The sequence below is a fragment of the Triticum urartu genome, chromosome 1 (assembly GCF_003073215.2).
Source record: "Triticum urartu cultivar G1812 chromosome 1, Tu2.1, whole genome shotgun sequence".
Classification (NCBI taxonomy): Eukaryota; Viridiplantae; Streptophyta; class Magnoliopsida; order Poales; family Poaceae; genus Triticum; species Triticum urartu.
Genome location: NC_053022.1, coordinates 437,957,452 through 437,982,324, shown reverse-complemented (window position 1 = coordinate 437,982,324; position 24,873 = coordinate 437,957,452).

Genomic DNA, 24,873 nt, shown 5'->3' with positions numbered 1-24,873 from the left:
ACCATGAGGACAGGTTACAGATATCAACATAAATAGAGTGGGCATCAACCCAACTCAATCATGTCAAGTCCTTTGACTTGACCCAAGTAGTTCTTCCCACTTATCCAAACACACACACTGGTTTGTAACATGTGGATGTAGCCCAAGAGCGGTTACCCAACTGTCCTTGACCGTGGACACGGCTATTCGAATAGTTTTACACTCTGCAGAGGTTGCACACTTTACCCACAAGATCCGGGGAACTTCCGTGTCATCCATGACCCGTGGTACCTCAAGTACCTAGGGTAAGCACCCGATCACTATCTTTCCCTAGACGACACTAACATGGAGTCCACTCGATTGGTAGTAACCCCCGTGCCCAACCTTTCACAACTTAAAATTGTGGAGCCTTGCTCCCATATTCATCACATACCACTGGCACGGGGTACCAACGGTGTGTCCGGTGCCCCATAAAAATGTTCTTGGCCGCCCTACCTGGCATGACCCCGTCCCAAGAGAGCGCACCAACAACTCTCCCGTCACTAGTAATGTGGGCTCCAAGCTAGTATCGGCCTAGGTAATCAATAATGCCCTTTCCCATACAAGGGTAGAGCGGTTGCACATGTAAGGTTGGAATAACGGTCGCAACTTAAACCAATCCGTTTTGAAAAACAACACACACACTTGCCTCGGTACACCATTTCGTCATCAAGTGGTTACCCAACTCGTCATCTCCCTCGGGCATAAGTGGCACCCGACGGGGTTTTTGAAAAGTCCTTTGAAAATACTTTGTCTCCATCACCATGCATATCCCCGTCCCTTTTTGCGTAGCAACTACTTTAGCATCCTATCTACTCCCACCGGCATAACCCTCATAAGGAGGTAGGGTCATGCACAATGCAAGTGTCAACAAGGAAGTAATGGAGGCAAACCATCAAAGTGGTTCCACCTCATCATGATTCCGTTGCAATAACAATATGGTGCTATATGTCATGTATAAAAAGGGTTTCATAGACATGGTCAAGGGCTGCTTGCCTGGCTCAACAAAGTCTTCTGGGTCTTCAAAGTCTTCTGGTCCAACTCCTTCATCAGTAACGCAATCTATCGTCGCAAAATAATAACAAGAAAAATAAGGCAATAATAAAACAGAAAAACCAAAGTGCTCAGAAAAATGTCAACTCATTTTTGTTAAATACTAGGGTGAAAACTAAGAAGGGGAAAATTCCTAGTTTTGAATTTCCGGTAGCAGAATAGGAGAAATGGATTTTCAGAGGGGAATATAAATGCTCAAATTTGAATTTAAATTTGAACAGTACAGAACAGTGTGATGGATGTGCATGAATATTACATCAATAAATAGGTGGAATTATTCTAAGATTTTAGGAGTTGGAATTATTCCATTTGGATAAAAATTTATCCTGTGGAATTTTTACAAAACAAACCGAAAAAAGAAAAGAAAAGTGGCACTGTGCCACTGGGCTAGAAAGGCCACAGTGCAGCAGGCCCAGAGGGGATTCAGCTCGCGCGAGGCTGCCACGTCGAAGGCGTAAAGGTAAAATACGCCTTCAGCCGTCGCAGCGAAATGGTTCGTGCGCGCGTGCGTTTTAAACCTGACAGGTGGGGCCCACCGGTCAGTATGTGAGGCTGACCGACGGGCCCCACGGCCGTCGTCTTCAACCTCGGGCCAGAGAGGGGGGCGAACTCACCGGCGTCGTTATGGTCAACGGCGAGGCGATCCGAGGGCACCGGCTTGCTCAGGGCGGAGTAGCCATTTGGGTGGAGGTGGAGGCGGTCGCCGGAGTGCAGGGGTTCGCCGGCGACGAGGAAGCCGGCGGAAGGGCCTCGGGAGGAGCCTAGTTAGCTCGTTCCGAGCTACAATAGGAGCGGGAGAAAGAGGGGAATGGATCAGTGAGGCGAGGCGGTTCCAGATCGAGAGAGAGAGAGAGAGAGAGAGAGAGAGGGCAAGGGAGGCATGTACCATGAGATCGACGGCGACCCGAATCGGCGGGGCTCGAGCTCGATCTCGAGCTTGGGCGGATCTGGGGATGAACGGGAGGCCCAGTGGGGCTATTTGGAGTGGAAGAGGACGAGTGGTGGTAGAGGGGGGCTCGGGATGCCTTATATTGGCGAGCGGCGGTCCACCGTGGGCTCGTGCGCCAGGGAGCTTGTGCTTGTCGCTACGGGCCTCGGGAGGGTGCTGCGCCGAGTCTAGGGCGTTCGTAGGGGTTGACTACGCCCAGGGGGAGAAGAGAGGGAGCGGGGAGAGGTCAGAGACGCCGCGCGTGTGAGGCCGCTCATTGGAGCTCTCGGGCGGCCGGCGCACGTGCGAGCAAGGGTAGCAGGAGGGAGAAGGAGGAGGGGGACAGAGGCGTAGCGTGCTGCGGACGTCGAGGAGCATCGGCTGACGTGAGGGGAGAGCCGAGGTGGCCGGAGGTGGTTGGCAGGGGGCGGCTACAGTGCGGGAGCGCACTGTAGCGCGTTCCAGAGCGTGCAAATGGCCAGCATGCCATTTTTTTGGCAAATTGGGCACGGCCAAGCATGTCTGGTAGCTCTAGGGAGGAATAAAGAATGTGAGGAAAGCCTTGGATGCCTTGGGTGGCCATTGCAGTGAGGAGGGAGGTGAGGAAGAGGGGTGCAAGGGCTGTCCAGAGAGGTAAAAGAGGTGGTTTGACCCCTCAATTATTGATCTGAGATGCAGCCATTGCTACTGGAGGTAGAAGAGGTCTAGGAGGGGCTGTGGTAAAAAGTGGAGCGCAAGGAGAATAGTTTTGGTGGTCAAAATGGTGATTTTTGAAAAGTGGCAGAAGGTGTTTGATAATGGTTTTGGTAATCAAAAGATTTCCAATTGCCATGAGGCCCCACAGGGTGAAATGACACATATAATTAGGGCCTTTCACCAATTTGGAGCTTATTTGGGACAAGTTGCCAATGCAACTTTTGTAAACGCCAGAAATTAGCAGAAATGGACTTGTGTAGATCTAGTTGAGAAAATCACTTCCCCTTGATGCACCACTTGGTGTAGTGGCCTCATTTGGTCATGTGAACATGCTCACAAAAGTTGGGGTCAAGGAGAAAAAGTTGGTAGTACAAAGTTGTTCAAATTTGATTCTGGTCAGAGAGGGTTTGGGGGCACTTTGATCAAGATAACATTCTCTCCAACTTGTGCCATTTAGTATAGATGAATAATTAGACCATTTGAGCATGTTCACCAAGTTTTAGAACATTTGGACATGTTTGGCAATGTAAAGTTGCTCAAACTTCAAAATGGACAGAAATGGTTTTGAGGGGATTTCATAGGGTTATACTATTCTACATGACATGAGACTTGGCAAGATCATCCAACATGTCATATGTGACATGCTAGAATTTTCTTAGAATGTTTGGAGAATATTTCCTTTGTAAATATATCAAAAGCTTGAAATATCGAGAAAGGGTATTTGAGGGATTTTACCATTATTTTGAACATGACCATGTGTTGAAACTCTTATATATGGACAATATATGTCCACTGAGTTTCTCTAGGTTTTTGTCAAATATTTTTGAAACAATAAAATAATTTTTCCCTATTAAATACCATTTTTGGCCTTAAGAAAAATCTTTTAAATAAAATAGGAAAATAACTTTTAAAATTATATTTTTGTGGTTTATGGGAGTCCTATATCTAATAGGATTCAAATATACTTTTTGAAAGATTTTTCACACCCCAAATCAAGTACTTGCAGTGCAAACCTCAATTCAGGGGTTTTTGGAAAACTAATTTTTGAAAATACTATTTGGCCAAATTATTTTTGTAAGAAAATACTATATTGCACCATACACATGGCATGATCATTATGCAGAAGTTTGGGGCAATGAGATGAAGTATGGGAGGGGGAGTTGTGTTGACTTTAAAGAGCACTTGAAAAACACAGAGAGAAAACCAACTCCAAATAAAAGCCAAATAATGCAAAAGTTTTTGTCAAACCACACTTTATCATGATTTATTAGCTTAAGTGTTGTGGCATGAAAATCAGGGTGTGACAGACCTACCCCCTTACAAGAATCTCGTCCCTGAGATTCCCAAACTAGTCATGGAAAGGAATACGAAAACTGGATCCGGGGTTAGTCTTCACGTCCTCATACCGCTTGTGCTTCCGAGTGGTGCTCCATTGAACCTTGAAGTACTCGATGGCGTGGCTTCAGGTATGACATCCTGCTTGATCCATATTGCTATTGGGGTCTCTTGCGTAAGTCATATTAGGCTGGAGGTCGATGGCTCGGTGATCGATGTCCTTGTAGGGATCGGGTTGGTTAGGAAGTTGGAAGCACTTTTGAAGCTGTGACTCGTGGAAAGTGTTGTGCACAGTGGGTGGCTCAGGTGGTAATTCTAGCTGGTAGCTGTCTATTCTTTGTCTTGTAGTGATCTTGGAGAAGGTCGATAAATCTTGGTGCGAGTTTCTCTTGACATGAAAATGCTTGGTTCTCTTGAGAGAAGTGGCTTTGCAGATACACCTGGTCTTCGACGAGAAAGTTCACTTCTTGACGATGGTGGTTGGTGTAGTTCTTCCTCCTTGGCATGGCGGTCTTCAAATGCTCCTTAACTAGCTGAATGGCTCTTCTTCCGTCTTCGGGTAGACAAGTATGTTACCAAAATAAAGATGACAACCAACTTGTCCAAGTACTCCATGAAGACTTTGTTCATGAGGTACATAAAGTAGCATGGGGGTATTGGTGGTGGTCACGGTTGAGTATGGTCCAAGGTGTTCTCAATCAAGAGTCAAGACCCACGGTCATGATCCGACCATGTTGTAGCTTGGTAGGGCTTAAGGGTTTCAAGGATTCTAGTGTGCGAGTGAACATTTTATTATCTTATCCTTAAGCACGTGTGACACCCCCGATTTAATCGTACACTAATCATACACGCAAACGTGTACGATCAATATCAGGGACTCACGGGAAGATATCACAACACAACTCTACCAATAAAATAAGTCATACAAGCATCATATTACAAGCCAGGGGCCTCGAGGGCTCGAATACAAGAGCTCGATCATAGACGAGTCAGCGGAAGCAACAATATCTGAGTACAGACATAAGTTAAACAAGTATGCCTTAAGAAGGCTAGCACAAACAGGGATACAGATCGAAAGAGGCGCAGGCCTCCTGCCTGGGATCCTCCTAAACTACTCCTGGTCAACGTCAGCGGGCAGCACGTAGTAGTAGGCACCTCCGGTGTAGTAGGAGTCGTCGTCGAAGGTGGCGTCTGGCTCCTGGGCTCCAACATCTGGTTGCGACAACCAGGTAGAAGGGATAGGTGGAAAAGAGGGAGAAAGCAACCGTGAGTACTCATCCAAAGTACTCGCAAGCAAGGAGCTACACTACATATGTATGCATTGGTATCAACTGGAATAAGGCTATCATATGTGGACTGATCTGCAGAATGCCAGAATAAGAGGGGGATAGCTAGTCCTTTCGAAGACTACCCTTCTGGCAGCCGCCGTCTTGCAGCATGTAGAAGAGAGTAAACTGAAGACCTCCAGGTAGCATCATATAGCATAATCCTAACCGATGATCCTCCCCTCGTCGCCCTGTGAGAGAGCGACCACCGGTTGTATCTGGCACTTGGAAGGGTGTGTTTTATTAAGTATCCAGTTCTAGTTGTCATAAGGTCAAGGTACAACTCCAAGTCGTCCTGTTACCGAAGATCACAGCTATTCGAATAGATTAACTTCCCTGCAGGGGTGCACCACATAACCCAACACGCTCGATCCCATTTGGCCGGACACACTTTTCTGGGTCAGGCCCGGCCTCGGAAGATCAACACGTCGCAGCCCTACCTAGGCACAATAGAGAGGTCAGCACGCCGGTCTAAATCCTATGGCACAGGGGTCTGGGCCCATCGCCCTTTGCACACCTGCACGTTGCGAACGCGGCCGGAAGCAGAACTAGCCCCCTTAATACAAGAGCAGGCTTACGGTCCAATCCGGCGCGCGCCACTCAGTCGCTGACGTCACGAAGGATTCGGCTGATACCACGACGTCGAGTGGCCATAACTGTCCCCGCGTAGATGGTTAGTGCGTATAGGCCAGTAGCCAGACTCGGATCAAATACCAAGATCTCGTTAAACGTGTTAAGCATCTGCGAACGCCGACCAGGGCCAGGCCCACCTCTCTCCTAGGTGGTCTCAACCTGCCCTGTCGTTCCGCCTCAAAGTAACAGTCGGGGGCCGTCGGGAACCCAGGCCCACCACTACCTGGATGGAGCCACCTGCCCCTTCAGCCCCCATCTCCGAACAGTATCATAAGTAATGTAACAGTATAAGTATATAGCATATGCCCGTGATCACCTCCCGAAGTGATCACGGCCCAGTAGTATAGCATGGCAGACGGACAAGAGTGTAGGGCCACTGATGGAACACTAGCATCCTATACTAAGCATTAGGATAACAGGTAAAGGTAACAATAGTAGTAGCAAGGACAGGTTATGCATCATAATAGGATTAACGGAAAGCAGTAACATGCTACACTACTCTAATGCAAGCAGTATAGAGAAGAGTAGGCGATATCTGGTGATCAAAGGGGGGGGCTTGCATGGTTGCTCTGGCAAGAGAGAGTGGTCGTCAGCACCGTAGTCGTACTGGGTAGCAGCGGCGTCGGTCTCGGTGTCTAGCGAGAGAAGATGGGGAAGAAACAATAAATATAATGCAAACAAATGCATGACGATGCATGACATGACAAAGCGTGATGCTAGGTGTGCCCTAACGCGGTACGAGGTGGTACCGGTGAAGGGGGGAAACATCCGGGAAATTATCCCTGGTGTTTCGCGTTTTCGGAGAGATGAACCAGAGGGGGAAAGTTGTGAGTTCCATAGGTTAGGGATGTGTGGCGGATGAACGGGTTGCGTATCCGGATTCGTCTCGTCGTTCTAAGCAACTTTCATGTACAAATTATTTTCATCCGACTTATGATTTATTTTCTATGAATTATTAAAGTTTTTAAATCATTTCGGAAAAACAGAATTAATTTAAATAGAAAACAGGGTTATGACATCATCATGACATCAGCATGATGTCAGCAGTCAACAGGGTTGTTGACTGGGTCAAACTTACATGTGGGGTCGTTTTGTCATAGACCTAACTAAACTACCAGTTTTAATTAACTAAATTAGGTGGTTAGGCTAATTTAAACAGAGTTAATTAAGTTAATTTATTGATTTGCTAATTAATTAATTGATTAACTTTATTTGTTATTAAAATTCGTTCTAAACAGGGGGTGGGCCCCTGTGGTCAGTGGCACAAGGCCACGCCCTGGCTATGGCACACACACAGGGGGCCATCTATGGCCATGGTGTGGCCAGGGGAGGCACTGGCCGCGCCGGAGAGGCCGGCGAGCGAGGGCGGAGGCGAGCGGCGCCTAGCAGCGGCGGCCGTGGCGGATGCGGCGCAGGCGGGCGGCGGCGTGCGCGTGTGGAGGAGGACGCGGTCGCCGTGGTGATGGTTGTGGCGTGCGCGAGCGAGGTGCCAGTGCAGGCCGCAGAGCACGGCGAGGTCGACGGGTGGGGAAGAGGGCGGCAGTGCGGTGGGGTAGAGCAGCAGTAGAGGGTTGGCCATGGCGCGGGTGCAGCGCGTGCAGGCTGTAGTGGTGGAGGGCGAGTGCGGCCTGGAGCGGCAGGCACGACGTCGGGCGAGGCGGACGGTGTTCGACAGGGGGAGAGGGGAAGAGGAGGCCGAGGGCCTCACTGTAGTAGTAGGGCTCATGGCAATGGGGAGCGGGGAGGAGGTCGGGGAAGACGGCGACGGTGGCGGGGAGGCGGTCCGGCGAGGGAAGAACTCCGAGCGGCAGCGTCAGGGACCGGCTCGGGCGTCGATCCAGATCGAGGCGAGAGGAATCCGGCAGAGAGGCTCGGTGCGGCGACCCTGGAGGAGCGGGCGGGCGGAGGTGGCGGTCCTCAGGCGTGGCGTGCCGGGTGGAAGCGTCAGGCGATGACGCGGTTGTGGGGGAGGGAAGGGGGTCGCTCCCCCGATCCAGAAACGGGGCGAAGTGGGGGAGCGAGCGAGTGGGGGAGTGGGGGCGATAGGCTAGGGTTTCTGTCGGTGGGGAGGTTATGGAGGGGTTAGGTGGGCCGGCCGGTTGGATGGCCAGTTGTGCTGAGGCCCAGCACGGGGGGGGGGGGGGGGGGTTCCCTTACTTTTGTTATTTTTTTGTTTTACCTTTTGATCATTTCTCTTTTAGTCTTTAATGTATTTTAGTTTAATTAAAGGATAAAATAAACTTCTAAATTAGTATTATCATCTAACCCACGGCTACAAAAAGTTTGACCCCTAAATAAAATGTTTTAATATTTTATAATTTAGAAAAGGCATTTAATTAATGTTTTAGTTACTATTTTAATTATCATAGTGCATTTAATTATTTTATAGAAATGTTGTTTCTCTACCAATATTACCTATGATTTAATTGCCACAAACCGAACATTTTTGTTTTATTGTTTGAAAACTTTTGTTGTATGCCATATTTGGAATTTGAATTTTGAATCGGTTTTTTTGAACTAACGAGGGATTAGCAACAGTAACGGAGGTGACGTGGCATCCTTAGCAGAGTTTTTCTGTAGCCTAATTACCCGGGCGTCACAGCACGGTTTCTGAGATGCCAATAATATATCTAGTCCTTCAAACAAATAACCTTATACCACCGAAAGCATCATCTCGTATAGGCCAAATCCAATCATCATTCATGTGATCTATATATACTCGTGACTCCCTAGAGGAGGTCTAACAAAATCATATATGTCTACAATCCCCAAACTCATTTGTATGGCTACCCCTAAAAATCCATGGGTAGAGCATACAAGCTTCCAAGAGGGAATAAATCATGACAATCCAAGTGCCCATCCTATTCTTCCAAGGTCCATGTTAGTATATCTCTATCCTAAGGAAACACGTCATATGCCACTCCAAAATCTTGTTTCCTTCCTATGAATCAACTCCAACAACCCGTTAACTTCCATTAATCACTACATAATCCTTTAATCCTACAAATCCAGTGTGTATGGTGTTCCACATGATCTCCTAAAGTCCTATAATCCCCAAATACTTGAAAAGGTTATCTCTGCTATAGTCAGTCCACCAATTTCCATTATCATGGTCAAGTAAACTCCAAGGTCAAGCTTATATCATCTCCGACAATTAATCCAATCTCCTAGTTTATTATCCTCCAAGAAACATGATATCATGATCGAGATCATCATTCTAAATCCAATTTACTCCGAACCATGTAGACTTACTCACCACCTATACTCTACTAGGATCACCTATTTAAATCCAAATCTCATGTCCAACGAGAATTCCTACATGTTTCCCCCAAGTCATTTACGTAATATCAACTGTCTCCTATCAATATCCCATGGCTAAGTTAAATCCATATACTTCCAAGAATTCCAGCTTGCGATCATAATTGTCCTACTAAATCCAGTTTACTCAAGGGTAAGGAAAGTTATGCTACTCCATAATCATGATCCCACCAAGTTCATCTGCCAACATGAAAGCCCCATAATCCACCAAATAGTCTCATATAATTCCTCAAAGTCATTGATATAAACTCATCAAGTCATTTGTCCTCTATTCCTATATCCTCAAATTGGTCTTCCCTATGGCATCGTCAGTTCTGGTGCTATATTAGGATGATAATGTTCTTGTTCACTATGTCCGCTAGTTCCATAATGAACCCAGTGCTGTGCAAGGTTTACATAGGCTTAACTGGTCCTCTTGCGATTCTGTGGGTTAAGCACATGGTTAAGGACTCGAGCTGGGGTATCTCGTGAAGTCTCGAAGGGTCTAGGGATGGGGTTTCCAGTCATGAGGGGTAATACTACGGGTTTGCACCTGGTCGAGGAGGCTGTAGCAAAAAGTCTTCAGTGTCAGTTGCTTACCGAGGTGGAATCCTTAGTGCATTTTGTCTTGCTGGTCTTCAGAGATGAGAGAGATGAGAGGGAAAATAGCATAGAGGAGGGGAATGCCAAAAGAGGGTTTTATGGTGCAAGTGTAAACAAACAAGTGCTGTAAAGGCCACACACAATTCCATTAAGACATGATAGGTGATACAGTCGCGTACAAGCTGCCTAGGGCAAATGTACGACTTATATCAAAACACAAACAAATAAAAACAAGCAACACAGAACGTAGTTCCATTTGAACCATCACACGGACTCGACTACGCATATGGGGGTACACGACTCATCCTACCCTAGGGGTTCTCGGACTTGGTAGTCGTGCTTGTTCGGAGAGAAGGGCTCTCAGTCTTTAGTTTCTGGGTTCTCCTTGTGGTGCCAATGGGTATGCGACAGTCGGCCACCTATTGGGACACATCCTTTTAATGTGCCCAAGTTCACCACACCCATGACAAGTGACGGAAGCAAAAAGCTTGTCATTCAGTCTTGGGTTATGTCGTTGGTGGCCTGACGATGATCTTCTACGAGGTGGATATGGAAATTCATTCCTATGTCTCCCGCGTGGGGTTTGGTTGCGGGTTTTCCGAAGTTCCTCGATTTGTTGCTCCTGATTGGCGATGTGGGCTTGTAAGGCAGTGATTTCATGTCCTTGCTCGGCCACCTTCTTCTTCTCGAGGCAGTGGAGGTGCAGAAGTGAAGGGAGGTCTTGGCGAGCCTTAAGGAATGCCTCGGTAAGGTGACGTAGAAGGTAGTCTCCTGCGTTGATGAAGCGGATCTGGTACTTGAGGGTTGGATCCTTGTCTTCTGAGGAAATCATCACTTGAGATGGGGCTCCAAATCCGTTCTTGCCAGGTAGATAGCGGGTTGCATGTTCTTCTTTCATTTCTGGAAGGAGGTCTCAAAGACGGAGGAGCGCTTCATATGCCACTTGCTGAATGGCTAGGTCTCTTGTTGGCATGTGTGGTCCAATGAAGAACCACCCCTAGGGTGAGGTCTTGGCAGGCACAAAAACCTTTGCGTAGAACTCCTTCTCGAGCACGTCATTTTCCAGTTCATGCAGGGTGTACATGGGCAGCAAGGGATAGTGGCATTGTTGGAGGCAGTCTTTTAGGAGTGATGGGAATCCTGTCATAAGGAGTCTCAAGGGGGCGACGGCCATCTACAAAAGTTGAATAGGGGAGGTCAATAAGGAGAAATATCCCTTAGGTTTGGGAAATCTCAGCAAAGAAGAGAAGTATAGAGGGTCTTGTAAACGGGTTTCGTCCTATCTAACGCTCATGCTAACTAAGGCTTCCTACAGTCAGGATGGCTCTGATACCAGCTCTGTGGGGACCCCGACTCATAAGTCATGATCACCGAATGCACGTGTACAGTGATCCCAGAGATCAATGCTCACTGAACACACATAAGCTGAATAACAAGAGTCTTACATCCATACATACCGTCTTACACCAATTATGACCATTATGGTCAAGTCTTACATAGATAAAGCCACAAGGGCTGAATATCAAATAAACTTAAGCAGCGGAAATCTTCGTCGATAAGTAGAACCCATGCCATCTGCCTTAACCCTACAGGCATTCTGACTGGGAAACGTCCTAGTTCGCATGTTCATCTCCAAAGAACTCTTCTTCGAACTCTGGTTCTTCCATGCCTGGCCAATTAAATAACCAGTGGCAAGCCAATGAGTACTTTGAAAGTACTCGCAAGCAACCCATGTTTTGGCTCAAGATACAACAATGCATGATATAGGTGAATTTTGCAGAAAGCTAGTTTTGAGTGCAACGACATGTTCAACAACTTGTAAGACATGCATCAGGAGAATTCAATTAACCATGAGGACAGGTTACATATATCAACATAACTAGAGTGGACATCAACCCAACTCAATCATGTAAAGTCCTTTGACTTGACCCAAGTAGTTCTTCCCACTTATCCAAACACACACACTGGTTTGTAACATGTGGACGTAGCCCAAGAGGGGTTACCCAACTGTCCTTGACTGTGGACACGGCTATTCGAATAGTTTTACACTCTGCAGAGGTTGCACACTTTACCCACAAGATCCGGGGAACTTCCGTGTCATCCACGACCCGCGGTACCTCAAGTACCCGGGGTAAGCACCCGATCACTATCTTTCCCTAGACGAAACTAACATGGAGTCCACTCGATTGGTAGTAACCCCCGTGCCCAACCTTTCACAACTTAAAATTGTGGAGCCTTGCTCCCATATTCATCACATACCACGGCACGGGGTACCAACGGTGTGTCCGGTGCCCCATAAAAATGTTCTTGGCCGCCCTACCTGGCACGACCCCGTCCCGAGAGAGCGCACCAACAACTCCCCCGTCACTAGTAATGCGGGATCCAAGCTAGTATCAGCCTAGGTAATCAATAATGCCCTTTCCCATACAAGGGTAGAGTGGTTGCGCGTGTAAGGTTGGAATAACAGTCGCAACTTAAACCAATCTGTTTTAAAAAACAACACACACACTTGCCTCGGTACACCAGTTCGTCATCAAGTGGTTACCCAACTCATCATCTCCCTCGGGCAAAAGTGGCACCCGACGGGGTTTTCGAAAAGTCCTTTGAAAATACTTTGTCTCCATCACCATGCATATCCCCGTCCCTTTTTGCGTAGCAACTACTTTAGCATCCTATCTACTCCCACCGGCATAACCCTCATAAGGAGGTAGGGTCATGCACAATGCAAGTATCAACAAGGAAGTAACGGAGGCAAACCATCAAAGTGGTTCCACCTCATCATGATTCCGTTGCAACAACAATATGGTGCTATATGTCATGTATAAAAAGGGTTTCATAGACATGGTCAAGGGCTGCTTGCCTGGCTCAACAAAGTCTTCTGGGTCTTCAAAGTCTTCTGGTCCAACTCCTTCGTTAGTAACACAATCTATCGTCGCAAAATAATAACGAGAAAAATAAGGCAATAATAAAATAGAAAAACCAAAGTGCTCAGAAAAATGTCAACTCATTTTTGTTAAATACTAGGGTGAAAACTAAGAAGGGGAAAATTCCTAGTTTTGGTAGCAGAATAGGAGAAATGGATTTTCAGAGGGGAATATAAATGCTCAAATTTGAATTTAAATTTGAATAGTACAGAACAGTGTGATGGATGTGCATGAATATTACATCAATAAATAGGTGGAATTATTCTAAGATTTTAGGAGTTGGAATTATATCCATTTTATAAAACAGACAGAAAAAGGAAAAGAAAAGTGGCACTGTGCCACTGGGCTAGAAAGGCCACAGTGCAGCAAGCCCAGAGGGGATTCAGCCCGCGCGAGGCTGCCACATCGAAGGTGTAAAGGTAAAATACGCCTTCAGCCATCGTAGCGAAACGGTTCACGTGCGCATGCGTTTTAAACCTGATCGGTGGGGCCCACCCGTCAGTATGTGAGGCTGACTGACGGGCCCCACGGCCGTCGTCTTCAACCTCGGGCCAGAGAGGGGGGCGAGCTCACCGGCGTCGCTGTGGTCAACGGCGAGGCGATCCGAGGGCACCGGCTTGCTCAGGGCGGAGTAGCCATTCGGGTGGAGGTGGAGGCGGTCGCCGGAGTGCAGGGGTTCGCCGGCGACGAGGAAGCCAGCGGAAGGGCCTCGGGAGGAGCCTAGTTAGCTCGTTCCGAGCTACAATAGGAGCGGGAGAAAGAGGGGAATGGATCAGTGAGGCGAGGTGGTTCCAAATCGAGAGAAAGAGAGGGGGCAAGGGAGGCATGTACCACGAGATCGACGGCGACCCGAAGCGGCGGGGCTCGAGCTCGATCTCGAGCTTGGGCGGCTCTGGGGATGAACGGGAGGCCCAGTGGGGCTATTTGGAGTGGAAGAGGATGAGTGGTGGCTAGAGGGGGGCTCGGGGATGCCTTATATAGGCGAGCGACGGTCCACCGTGGGCTCGTGCGCCAGGGAGCTCTTGCTCGTCGCTAGAGGCCTCGGGAGGGTGCTGCGCCGAGTCTAGGGCGTTTGTAGGGGTCGACTACGCCCGGGGGGAGAAGAGAGGGAGCGGGGAGGGGTCAGAGACGCCGTGCGTGTGAGGCCGCTCATTGGAGCTCTCGGGCAGCCGGCGCACGTGCGAGCAAGGGTAGCAGGAGGGAGAAGGAGGAGGGGGACAGAGGCGTAGCGTGCTGCGGACGTCGAGGAGCATCGGCTGACGTGAGGGGGAGAGCCGAGGTGGCCGGAGGTGGTTGGCAGGGGGCGGCTACAGTGCGGGAGCGCACTGTAGCGCGCTCCAGAGCGTGCAAATGGCCGGCATGCCATTTTTTGGGAAATTGGGCACGGCCAAGCATGTCTGGTAGCTCTAGGGAGGAATAAAGAATGTGGGGCAAGCCTTGGATGCCTTGGGTGGCCATTGGAGTGAGGAGGGAGGTGAGGAAGAGGGGTGCAAGGGCTGTCCAGAGAGGTAAAAGAGGTGGTTTCACCCCTCAATTATTGATCTGAGATGCAGTCATTGCTACTGGAGGTAGAAGAGGTCTAGGAGGGGCTGTGGTAAAAAGTGGAGCTCAAGGAGAATAGTTTTGGTGGTCAAAATGGTGATTTTTGAAAAGTGGCAGAAGGTGTTTGATAATGGTTTTGGTAAGCAAAAGATTTCCAATTGCCATGAGGCCCCACAGGGTGAAATGACACATATAATTAGGGCCTTTCACCAATTTGGAGCTTATTTGGGCAAAGTTGCCAATGCAACTTTTGTAAACCCTAGAAATTAGCAGAAATGGACTTGTGTAGATCTAGTTGGGAAAATCACTTCCCCTTGATGCACCACTTGGTGTAGTGGCCTCATTTGGTCATGTGAACATGCTCACAAAAGTTGGGGTCAAGGAGAGAAAGTTGGTAGTACAAAGTTGTTCAAATTTGATTCTGGTCAGAGAGGGTTTTGGGGCACTTTGATCAAGATAACATTCTCTCCAACTTGTGCCATTTGGTATAGATGAATAATTAGACCATTTGAGCATGTGCACCAAGTTTTATAACATTTGGACATGTTCGGCAATGTAAAGTTGCTCAAACTTCAAAATGGACAGAAATGGTTTTGAGGGGATTTCATAGGGTTATACTATTCTCCATGACATGAGACTTGGCAAGATCATCCAACATGTCATATGTGACATGCTAGAAGTTTCTTGGAATTTTTGGGGAATATTTCCTTTGTAAATATTTCAAAAGCTTGAAATATCCAGAAAGGGTATTTGAGGGATTTTACCATTATTTTAAACATGACCATGTGTTGGAACTCTTATATTTGGACAATATATGTCCACTGAGTTTCTCTAGGTTTTTGTCAAATATTTTTGAAACAATAAAATAATTTTCCCCTATTAAAGACCATTTTTGGCCTTAAGAAAAAGCTTTTAAATAAAATAGGAAAATAACTTTTAAAATTATATTTTTGTGGTTTATGGGAGTCCTATATCTAATAGGATTCAAATATACTTTTTGAAAGATTTTTCACACCCCAAATCAAGTACTTGCAGTGGAAACCTCAATTCAGGGGTTTTTTTTTTGAATATTTACTGTAGGGTAAAAACCCCACAGCCCTTTATTGCAGTCACCAAAAAAACAAACTGTACAGAAAGGGAAGAAAAGATTACAAACCTAAACTAAAGGGAAGAAGAACTTACAATTACATAAGGGAGTTGACCCAATCTACAAACCTAGACTTATAGCTATCCTTAAACCTATGTGACAGGAGTAGAATATCATGTACAAAACTGCCCCTCCAGGCAGCAAAAGTAGCCTGGAAGCCCCTGAAAGTTCTCCCATTTCTTAGAATCCAGATATTCCAAGCAGCTGTGAGCATAACTTCAAAGAAGAAAGGATGCCCAAATCTCTGCCTTGCTTGGGATATACTTTGCTGAATAGTAGAACCGTGTGACCAATCAACCTGCAGGTAGTTCCAAACCCTGACACTGAAGTTACATCCAAAAAAAAGATGAGCTCTGTCTTCCCAAACATAGGAATTACAGATGACACAGAGATTATCAGCCGTAGAGGACCTCCAGTGCCTGCGTACTAGCATGTCCTTAGTGTTGAGCCTGTCAAAAAAGAGAAGCCAGCCAAAGACCTTGATTTTCATAGTACATCTGCTTTGCCAAAGCCACTTGCAAGGCTGAATAGTTGGTACGTGTGTGTGCATGATGTCATAGAAGCTCTTTGCAGAGTACTGACCAGATTTACTAGGCCAAATCCAAACATCAGGCAATGTTGGATCGCGCTGGAGATGCAACAACCATGCTTCCAAGGTTTCAAGTTCTGTAGCTGCCTGTTGAGAAATTGGCAGATAGAACATGGAAAACAAATCCTGAGTTTGTAAGAACTCCCGGACAGAAACCTTATCATCTAAAACATATGAAAAAAGCCTTGGCAATCTGAGGCGAAGTGGTCTTGAAGAACCCCCTACATGCCAAGCATCCAGCCAAAAGAGAGCAGAATCACCCATATTGACTTGTACCGAAGCAATGGACGTATATGTGTCAGCAAGCTTTAGAATGTCTTTCCACCAAAAAGAGCCAGTTAGGACTGTTGCATGGGGCACTACTCCATCATAATAGCTATCCCAAATCAGTTGCACCCAAGGGACCTGGTGTTTGTTGTAGAACTTATGCATGTGTTTGAGGAGCAGACCTTGATTTTGGACATTGAGGTTTAAAATGCCAAGACCTCCCTTATCCTTCAGCCTACACACTAAATCCCAGGCAGCAAGTGATTGCTTAGGCGCCTCAGAATTTCCTCTCCACAGGCACTGCCTGAAAATCCTATCCAACTGTTTGATAATACCAAGTGGAATATTCAAACTACAGAGGAAATAGATGGGCATGGAAGTAAGTACAGATGTGAGCAATTGCAACCTGGATCCTTGGTTGAGCATGGCAGAACTGACAGATAATCTCCTTTCAACACTATCCACTAGGGGCATGAAATCAATGATTCTAGGTCGTGTAGTGCCAAGTGGCAAACCCAGATATGTGAAAGGTAATTGCTCGAGCTTACATCCCAGAATGGAAGATAATCTCTGTGCCTCAGTTGGATCAACATTAAGTGGCACCATTGATGATTTAGCAAAATTAACCTTTAGGCCCGTGGACTGTTGAAAGATGTGAAGCATATTCTGAAGAGCTATCAACTGTTCCTCAACTGCAGAAAGGATAATTATTGTGTCATCTGCGTACTGAATGATGGGAAAATCTGAGTCCGGAGATGGGATGGGTAGTGTTAGAACTCCCTTAGCCAGCATGTCATTGACCACGGATTGCAGTAAGTCGGCAGCAATAACAAATAAAAGGGGGATAATGGATCCCCCTGTCTGACCCCACATTTACATTGAAACTGCTTTCCAGGTACCCCATTGAGCAAAACAGATGAGGATCCGGAGGAGAGAATCTCTTTAATCCAAGAAATCCATTTGGCATCAAAACCTTTGTGCTGGAGAACTTGTAAGATGAGCTCATGTTCCACTGTGTCAAAAGCTTTAGCAAAATCCAATTTCAGAATTATAATTGGCCTTTTTGATTGGTTGCATTGATGTATATATTCAAAAGCCCAAGCAAGACAATCCTGGATGGCTCTGTTCTTTAGAAATCCATATTGATTCTTATGGATGCATTGCAGAATGACTTTCTGAAGCCTATTGGCTAAGAGCTTAGTGAGAAACTTGAGGCATGTGTTAGTGAGAGAGATGGGTCTAAAATCCTCAGGTCCCTCGGGAGATAGCATCTTTGGAATTAAGGTAATAAGGGATCCATTAATATTTTCCAAAGAAAGCCTTCCATCATAAAAACCCTGAATGAGAGCCAGGAAATCCTTCTCAATGATGGGCCAGCACTTCTTAACAAAAAGACCATTAAAACCATCTGGCCCAGGAGCTCGATCAGTCGGCAACTCCTTAAGGACAGTGTTGATTTCCTCAGTAAAAAACGGTTCGGACAGAATGCTAAGGCCGCCAACAGGTTGCATAAGAGCTGGTAAATTAAAGCCCATAGTAATACCTTGGGCCTGGCCCATTCTGCTTTTAAAAGAAGACCAGAGTATTCCCGCCATTTGAGAATGATCAGAAACTGGGTCCGCTCCTGCAACCGAGAGGCTGGCAATCGTGTTCCTGCGAAGGCGTTCTGAAGCCATTGCATGAAAGAACTTAGAGTTCTCCTCTCCCACCTTAATATAACGGATTGTACACCTCTGCTTCCAATAAATGTAATGAATGCGAAGCAGATTCTCATGGTGCAATTTGACGATCTTCCGAAAGTTAAATTCAGGTGTGGTGAGGGGCCGTAATTCTTCAAGGTTATCAAAGAAAAGAATTACACGAGAGCAGTCCATTGTCAGTTGCTTTAGGGCCGACAGGTTTTTGCTCCAAGCCTTTAGGGAAGAATGCAGGCACTTAAACTTGGTTGTCAGGACGGCAGAGTGGGATAGATCAGCAAACACTGGCTGGTTCCACGAAAGCGTGACACAGTCCATAAACCCTGGCATATCCACCCAATAATTCTCAAACCTGAAGACCCTGGATTTAGGTATATTGGTGTCAATTGAAACCACGCAGGGGACATGATCAGATGACGTTTTTGCCAGGGGTAGAACAACAGTGTTTGGGTAGATAGAAATCCAGTCAGAGGTGGTAAAAAACCAATCAAGCTGTTCGAGTAATGGTTGTTCCTGCATATTGGACCAAGTAAAACTCTGACCCTTTAGAGGCAATTCTAGCAGACCCAAGTGGCCAATAATCTCATTAAAGAGGAAGATGTCATTAACATCACCTCCTGGCCTGTTCCTATTCTCAAAGGAACGAATGAAGTTGAAATCCCCCAGAAGCAACCAGTTCTCGTCAGTGGGGATATTAAGATGATAGAGCCAACTAACAAAATTATCCCTTGGGGGGCCATCACAAGGCCCATAAACGGACACTAGGGTCCATTTCTCAGAATTATGAACTGACTGAAAAGAGACTACAATGCCGAAGTTCTAAATTTGAACAAGCGTCCCTTCGAAGATGGACGAGTTCCAAACCACAAGGATGCCACCAGAAGCACCAATGGCCGGGGCAAACACAAAAGTATCAAAACGCCGAGGGCAGAAAGATCTAATTTTCCGAATATCAAAATTAGCACACTTTGTTTCTTGCAAGCAAACTATGGAGCATTGGCTCTCTTCAATCTTTGCTCTCACATCCCGCTGACGAGCCTCTGAATTCAGGCCACGGACATTCCAACAAAGCACACGCCAATTACGATAAGTTGTACTATCCATAAAGAGCTCGCAATGATAAGATAAGTAATGTTAGGCATAACCTAGCAGTTTCACAGACCATAGGCGCACAAACCAAAAGCGCATACAGTGCAACAAGTTCAGATAAAGTATAACAGAAACAAAGCCCATGCCGGGCAAGACCCCTCTGGTGCCAATATGGAGACCTAGGTTTACTCATCATCGGACACCGGGGCAGAAGAGGAGTTCTTAGGAGGAGCCATAAGCTTCTCCATAGTCAGATGTTCCGCTGAAATAACCAGACGAGCGCCGACTGCCTGCAGATCAGCGATGGGTGTTGGTGGAGGTACCGCCTGAGCTGCGTCTTCATGGACATCTGAGTCCTCCACTGATGGCTTGGTCTTCTTGGCCCTCGGGCGGCGCAATGCAGAGGATTTTGCAGGGATGGCTGAACTTGGTTTGTAACCAGAAGCCTTAGCAGCGCTGCGCGTCATGCGCCTGACAGAAAAGTCCGGAATTGGAGCAACAGTCACGAGCGACTGACGACCTCGTCTGGCCTCACGGCTACGCTTGCCAAGTACTGGAGTAAGAACGGACGTGAACTGGAAGTCATCATCTTTCTGTGGCACATCATCACTGGTATGCTGCACAGGATCAGCCTGCTCATGGGAAGAGACAGGATCAATCTCCTCAATAACCACAGACGAGCGAGGCGCGGGAGGATTGCAATGCGTCATCAAAAGCTCAAAAGGAGAAGCATAATGCTTAGGCAAAACACAGGTGTTGAGTTGAGACTACCATTGTTGATGTGCTGATAATGAAAAAGGCACTTTCCTGATGAAAAATTCAGGCAGCAGTGAACGAAAAGACCTCTCCCAGATAAGTTGCGGAGGAAGTACAGGACCATAAACCACACGAACAAGTCCCAGTTGAATTGGATCAAGAGGAACCACTGGTTGCTGTGGCACAACATGATGGACAGGCTGCTGAACCTCCTCTAAATCCATCTCATTATCAGAGTCCAAGGAGGGGTTGAGGACCATGGAATTCTGCTCCTGAATTATATCCTACTGCTGACCGGGATCACCCCCATGCTGTTGCTGGGGCTGCTGAGCCTGCTCTTCCCAAGGGCCCCATCCAACATCATTGGGGTTGTTAGCTTCATTGACATTACCCCAGCCATCCACATTGTTACCCTGGTTTGGATTATGATGAGGAGGAACGGCATTCCAACCAAGGGCAGGGTATGGTGGCATTGCCCAGAAGGGCTGCGGTGGATTGACGCCTGGCATAGGGTGTGGGTTGCCGTCAAGGGGCATTGGGTCTTCGTCGGCAGGTATCATAGCATCCGCAAATTCTCCAGTCAAGATGAAACAAGCTGCCGTCCAAGATACAACGGCGCCACCCTAGTTTGAAAAGTCCCGAAAAACTACAGAATGAGGCACTAATGCATTATCAGGAAAAGAAGCTCTGACCAGGGATCGAACTAGACGTTGATCCGTCTGGTTCCAGTAGTGAAACTGGCCAAAAGTGCCAACAACCTCGGCCAAGCAATGCGTGTTGCGATAATCAAGAGGCACTCCAATAAACATGAGCCAGCCCGTTCTATGACCATGAATAGCTCTGAAACCCTCCCCTTGGTCGTGTGGGATAAACCTGACAAAAAACTCCTCTCCATCTTCATCCACACCAAGGGGAAAAGGAGGGTGCTGAGTAAACAAACCCCTCACAACAGGGTCCTCCATCTCAAAAAGCCCGACTCCTTGGAACCAAGTCTGAGCAGATAACACCGGAATATGCTGAGTGTGTGTAAGAAAATCAAGAACCTGATGTCGACGGATAGCAACCAGGTGTGCTTCTGGTATTGGTTCGACGATTGCGACCATGTACCTCTCGTGGTTGCGGGGGGGCTTGATGGCAGGCGTGTAGAAGGTCCTCGGGAGCCGATCTTCGCCGCCGTCAACGACATCATATCCAGCCGGAACAAAGCGATGCGGGTCAATCGCATAGACCGCCATTGGCGAGGATGACGATGCAACTGAGGGCACGGCGGATGCAGGGACGTCCGGCGGAGATTGTGAACTCGGCGGCGCTGGGTGGGAGACGGCCGATTGGGGTTTTTCGGGAGGTGAAGGCGTCGGTTTTGGTGAAACCGAAGAGGCGAGAGAGTTTCCCTGCTTGGCGCGGGCTCCAAAGCCTTTGGATGGAACTTTGGGCACCCAGAGAGGAGAATCGGGTGGTTGGCCGGTGCAGTCCCGCTTAATGTGACCAGACCGGAAACAATTCCTACACCGAATCCTATTAGTACAGGTCTCTGTCTGGTGGCCCATACCCAAGCATTTCTGACAGTCCCAAAACGCAGCAGCCATATTTTCAATCATCTCGTCAAAGCTCTGTAAATCCCTGACAACATCCTGCGGCGATGGGGGAGATAGCTCGAAAACTGTGGAGTCACGTTGGGCCAAACTATCCTCTTCATCATCAGAAATTTCAATGGGCTAAGAGGAGGAGTATGTGGGCTGAGATGTAGGCCCAGAGCCTGCCAGAGGTGGAGAATCCGGAATGTCCACAAAGTCCGGTCCAATAAACTTCAAACCAGCAGGAGATCCGGAGCTGCTGCCAACAGCCAGCGGAGAGTCCGGAGAAGGTTGAAACGAGCCAAAAAGGATCGCCGGAGGAGGCGAGCTAACTGCGGCCATGACCGGAGATGAGGGGCCTGATGCTTCTTGGGTTGAAACCTGATAACCAGCCTCACGGACCGTCAATACTTCTGAGGACGTGGGATGATAACTATAACCCTTACGAGCAGGATATTTGAGAAACGTAGCAAAACGTAGCGATTTCTTTGTGTGACCAGAGGTAGATCGGTCACGCATTGAGGATTTGCTAGGAATATGATTCATGTCCTGCATTCCTAAGCCCTACGTTTTGTTGGACTAACTAAGGTCCATTCCTGCTGGCATTCAGTCTGCCACAGACGGAATTCTTTCTCCCAATCTGGACCACCATGGCCCCAGAGATGAAAATAGCACTTGAAAAGGTCGCAAACAAAGCTACGCTGGTGCAGAATGAAAAACCCAACTTGCTTGCAGGAGACCGTGAAAGAAAAAACCCGATCATTAAGGTACGATACCTTGATATAGGAGCAATAACCACCAATTGCAGATTCAAGGGCGAGGCCAACATTATCGTCATCTAGACGAAAAGAGTGCCTGGCAAAAGAGACCACCATCGTGAAGTGCCCCGAGTCCGAGGTCGGATGCACAGATCGGTTGAAAGTGCGCTGAATCTCAGCCGCCAAGGCCATCCCCGGGTTAAAGTCCAAACCCAATGAGATGGAGGCATGCACCGCCATGGAGATGACAACCAACGAGGAGAGCGACGTGCGCCAGAGAGGATGGTGTGATCAGAGGTGAAAACCCACGGTCAGATGGGCTGATCGCCGGTGGGGTGGGTGACTAGGGTTGAGGTGGCGGCGGGGTGGAGGTGGGAGCCATGGCCAGCCGATACCTCTATGTTGCCAATTCAGGGGTTTTTGGAAAACTAATTTTTGAAAATACTATTTGGCCAAATTATTTTTGTAAGAAAATACTATATTGCACTATACACATGGCATGATCATTGTGCAGAAGTTTGGTGCAAGGAGATGAAGTATGGGAGGGGGAGTTGTGTTGACTTTAAAGAGCACTTAAAAAACACAGAGAGAAAACCAACTCCAAATAAAAGCCAAATAATTCAAAAGTTTTTGTCAAACCACACTTTATCATGATTTATTAGCTTAAGTGTTGTGGCATGAAAATCAGGGTGTGACAGTATCTATAATTTTTTATTGTTCCATGCTATTTTATTATCAATCTTAGATGTTTTATAATCATTTTATAGTCATTTTATATCATTTTTTGTTACTAACCTATTGACATAGTGCCAAGTGCCAGTTCCTATTTTTCCGTGTTTTTTACATCGCGGAAAATCAATATCAAACGGAGTCCAAATGTCACAAAACTTTACCGAGATTATTTATGGAATAGAAGGAACATGTTGGGCCCTGGTTGCACCTAGGGGAGTCCCGAGGAGGGGACAACCCACCAGGGCATGCATGGGCAGCGCGCCCTGGTGGGTTGTGCCCACCTCGGGTGCCCCCTGGACCGCCTCTTTGCTCTATAAATACCCCAAAAATACCAGAACCCTAGGTGAGTCGATGAAATATTCATCCAGCCGCCGTAGAGTTTAGAACCACCAGATCCAGTATAGACACCATCTCGGATGGGGTTCACCACCTCCATTGGTGCCTCTCCGATGATGCGTGAGTAGTTCTTTGTAGACCTTCGGGTTCGTAGTTAGTAGCTAGATGGCTTCATCTCTCTCTCTCTCTCTCTCTCTTGATTCTCGATACAATGGTCTCTTGGAGATCCATATGATGTAACTCTTTTTGCGGCGTTTTTGTTGGGATCTGATGAACTTTGAGTTTATGATCAGTCATATCTTTTTATATCCATGAAATTTATTTGAGTTTCTTTGATCTCTTATATGCATGATCTCTTATAGCTCATATTTCTTCTCCGGTATTTGGGTTTTGTTTGGCCAACTTGATCTATTTGTCTTGCAATGGGACAAGGTGCCTGGTAGTGGGTTCGATCTTACGGTGCTTGATCCCAGTGGCATAAAGGGAACCGACATGTATGTATCGTTGCTACTAAGGATAAAAAGATGGGATCTATATCTACACAGTAGATAAACGGATCTTGTCTACATCATGTCATCGTTCTTATTGCATTACTCCATTTTTCCATGAACTTAATACACTAGATGCATGCTGGATAGCGGTCGATGTGTGGAGTAATACTAGTAGATGCAGGCAGGAGTCGGTCTACTAATCTTGGACGTGATGCCTATGTAATGATCATTGCCTAGATATCGTCATAATTATTTGAGGTTCTATCAATTTCCCAACAGTAATTTGTTTATCCACCGTTTGCTATCTTTCTCGAGAGAAGCCACTAGTGAAACCTACGGCCCCCGGGTCTTCTTCCTCATATATTTGCTTGTGATCTACTTTTATTTGCATTTTTATTCAGATCTATTAAACCAAAAGTACAAAAATACTTTGCTGCACTTTATTTTATTTGTGATCTATTATTTCAATCTACTACAAATTTCTGGCATCATTACCAGAAAGGAATTGACAACCCCTTTAACATGTCGGGTTGTGAGGTGTTGTTATTTGTGTGTAGGTGTTGTTTACGTTGTGTTGCTTGGTTCTCCTACTGATTCAATAACCTTGCTTCATCCGTCAAACTTAGACTGTGGGGAGGTGGGGTTTTGTGATACGATGGCTCGTTACTCCCGTGCTATGACCGGGGTGACTCTCCGCATGCATACTGCCTTCTAATTTGGTGGATGGCATTTGGGCCCACGTGCGGCATGGCCCGCATGTCGATGAACAAAAGTAAAACGACATTCAGTAGAGGGAGATGTTTCGATGACCTAGGAGGAGCCAGAAGCGGTAGTGTATCCACTGTACTAGTAGTAATTGTTTTTTTTGGTAGCTGTAGAGTGTCTCCACTGTACTAGTAGTAATTGTTTCTCTGGGCCCAAGACAAAATAGCCCATTCACCCTAGTAAATAATAAAATCAATTCAAAATCCCATATATTTACTTAATGAGAGGCGCTACCCACACCCAGCACACCGCCCCCCAAAAAAACCTGGGTGCTCTTCTTCCTCCTCACTCCCACCCACCTCACGTCAGCTCGCTTCA